At 36.3% G+C, this 3,088-nt stretch overlaps 1 long non-coding RNA gene across 2 annotated transcripts; it reads right to left on the bottom strand.

Moving 5' to 3' along the window:
- Nucleotides 1-745: 745 nt before the first annotated feature.
- LOC125502557 lies at nucleotides 746-3,082 on the bottom strand. Of its 2 annotated transcripts, none has more exons than XR_007280327.1 (2): nucleotides 2,325-3,082; nucleotides 746-1,175 (listed from the first exon to the last, which is right to left on the bottom strand). It is a non-coding gene; the product is annotated as an uncharacterized LOC125502557 (long non-coding RNA). The 2 variants fall into 2 exon arrangements; XR_007280326.1 differs by having other exon boundaries at nucleotides 2,079-3,082.
- Between the last annotated feature and the right edge of the window lie 6 nt (nucleotides 3,083-3,088).

A 3,088-nucleotide genomic window follows, 5' to 3' on the forward strand; every position in this document is an offset into this window, starting at 1 on the left:
ATATATTTGTTTATAAATCAGAAACAAGTCTTGCTTCTGTACAAATATATCAAACTGAATATTAAACATATCTTAATTCCAATTTAAGTAATGGGTAGGCCGACAATAGCAACGATGCAAACCCTGAGCAGTAGTAGCAGAGACGCAAACCCCGCAAGAAGGACGTGGCGCAGTTGTGTCTAGATTCATCATAGATGGCGGTAAGATAGACATTGTTTCCACATTGTGCGAGAGAGTTGGTAATCTATACTCGTCTTTATGCATGCAACACAAAAGACCTTTGAACAAGAAGTGACAACTCAATGCAAACACCCGTGACCGCTTATGCGCGCCCTCTGCCAGCTATTTGCGTCCCTAAATTAAAAAGAAGCGGGAATTTTAAATGATGAATTTCGATATGATTGTAACTTCTATGAGATTCTTAAGTCCATGTATCCGTTTATACGATGATACGAAAGGGTTTCTATTAGTTGGCGAACTGTCAATTCGTCCGTCGTCCTACGAACTGACAAATCTCTAACCAATAGAAACACTTTCGTATCATCGTATAAACGGATGCATGGGACAGAGGCTTTATTCCTAGCAAGGTATATGTTTGCTCAACTACATTAAAAATCAGTGGACTTGTAACAGAAACCTTTAATATCATGTAATGCTGGCAAACACAAACCTGATACTGACCTAGAAAGAAAATAGGAACATGTAGGTATAGGTATTGACGTTATTAGGAAAAAAAACACAGTCATAAATGATAAAAGTATTTATTATAGCAGAAACAAGAAAAACACAGTCATAAATGGTATTTATAATAACAGAAATACGAAAATACATTAAAAATTATACATATTTACAAGAACAGAAATACGAAAGAAAATAAGGGCACGCTATAAATCATAATGAGAAGTTTCTATATCTGATAAGTTTTTTGTTATTATAAACGTTTTTTTCTGTCATAAAAAGTAACCCTACCCTACCCTAGGATGTGTCACCGAATCATTAGCCGGTGGCATGCAAATGTTAGAAGGAGCTATAAAACTTTTGGGAATAGCAACCTCCATTCAGTGTTGAAACATAATCGCACCATGAGGAAGCATGTGGAACCTCATATCCGGATTCCCGTTACGATTTTCGCATCATCAAAATACACACTTTTTATAATAATGTCTAGGCATCATCTGAAACAATAGACAAATAAGTCAGTGGTATCTTTTCTTCCAGTTATCTATATTTTTTGCAAAACAGCACACCTTATAGTAACCCCTAATTAGGTAATGCTTTACGGTACGATTTGCTGTGGCACGCGCACATGCCTGCACGCAGGGTACGCGCAGCCAAACATTGCACACTGGTCAGCCATGTTGCCAAACTGCCACAAAAGTAGAAAATTTCAATGAAAACAAAAAGTAATTCATTCAAGGTTGAAAACTTAGCAGAATTACGTCCATACAGGAAATAGTAGACGAAACTGATAAGCTCATACATATGATTGTGCGCGTAATTTAGCCGGGACCCAGCTGATTGCAGCCAGCCGTTTGAAATATCAAATTAAATGTGTATGCATGCAAAGAAAATAAAATAAAGTATTTCCAGCTTTGGTTTCTCTATGGATTTCTATAAACGCGTGTGAGTTCTTAATCAGTTAATTGGAATTATCATGAGAATCGGAAAAGTAGTGAAATTTCTGGGTATTACTAATTACTATTTATTTTAAATTTAAAAAAACTTTAAAATTCTCAAATTCTTCAATCTTCAAATTGATTCTGTTTGAATGTTTCAGCGAAACTGATCGCGTAGGTGGTTACGGAAGTGGTAATGATAGTACTGGCAACTACGCAAAAAATGTTGACTGGCACGCCGGCGCAAAGTGTTGAACTATCATGGCGACCGTTGTTTTTTTTTGGAAATTGGTGAATTTTAGAGGGCGAAAAGTGGTGGAAAACGGCATTTACTCGAAAAATTTATACGAAAAATATTGTTTGTTACGAGATTTTCTATAAGGTGAGCATAGCATCTTAATCGGCAAAGCGGTAATCCTAGTACCAGATCGCATCGTAAAGCATTACCCTTAATTATCTTACCGTTGTTCAAAATTATTGATTCACTTCCTTCCACTATTACTATAAAACAACCACAAAATCACTAGCAAAATCAAGTTACTACACGCGTTCTGCAAGCAATAAAATGCAACTATGCAACTGCTGTTGACAGCATAGAGAAAGTAAAATAAGAAAGGTTTTTTTTTTGGTTTGCCCGGCGGCTGGAGAAATAAAAATCTTCGCGAAGACACCCAGTGTTCCGAACCCTGGGTAGTGTTGGATTCTTACCAACTAAAAAACCCCCTTTTTGGTACTACGAGTTCTCGGGAGTTATCCTTTAAAACTTGTAGTCCTCTCTAAGAATTTGTCAGCTCCGGCATCCGTACGCCATAGCATTGCATTCTCTCCATGCTAGCTGCTTGCTGGCATGGGCATCTTATTAATTTACACCTTACTTCCATGTGCATGCTAATTGCTACCACAGATTACAGAGTACCGCTCATAGACAAAGACAAGTATAGATAGCCCACTCTCTCGCACTTTGTTGGACCCGCGTTAACCTTCTGCCATCTATTAACGCAAAGGCACAGTTGCGTTTTAAATCTGCTTGCGAGTATGCGTCCCTGCTACTTGTTTTGAAGGTTTGTGTCCTTACTATTATTGGTGACCGATTACTTTAATTGAGATTAAGAGATGTTTAATAGTCAGTTTAATATATTTGAACAGTGGGAAGACCTGTAACAAATATATCAAATTGAACATAAACATACTCCTAATCTCAATTAAAGTACTTCGACAGCCATTGGTTTTGGATATGTTGATAACAAAAAGTTCAAAAGCATTTTAAATTTTTATTGCAGTAAATAAATTGGCAAAACGCCAAGTAGCATTAATTTGTGAAAAGTGTATCATGCAAACAACAAGCCTTTGTTCAAAAAGCAAAATGATCACGGTATGAATGAAGGTTTAAGAAAATAAACAAATAATTCAATGTAACAACAAATGAATTAATTACTTAACTACAATTATCAAAGCAGATACATATTTAGGTA

Source organism: Dendroctonus ponderosae, unplaced genomic scaffold (genome assembly GCF_020466585.1).
Source record: "Dendroctonus ponderosae isolate FM_Combo_2020 unplaced genomic scaffold, Dpon_F_20191213v2 Dpon_F_20191213_1, whole genome shotgun sequence".
Classification (NCBI taxonomy): domain Eukaryota; kingdom Metazoa; phylum Arthropoda; class Insecta; order Coleoptera; family Curculionidae; genus Dendroctonus; species Dendroctonus ponderosae.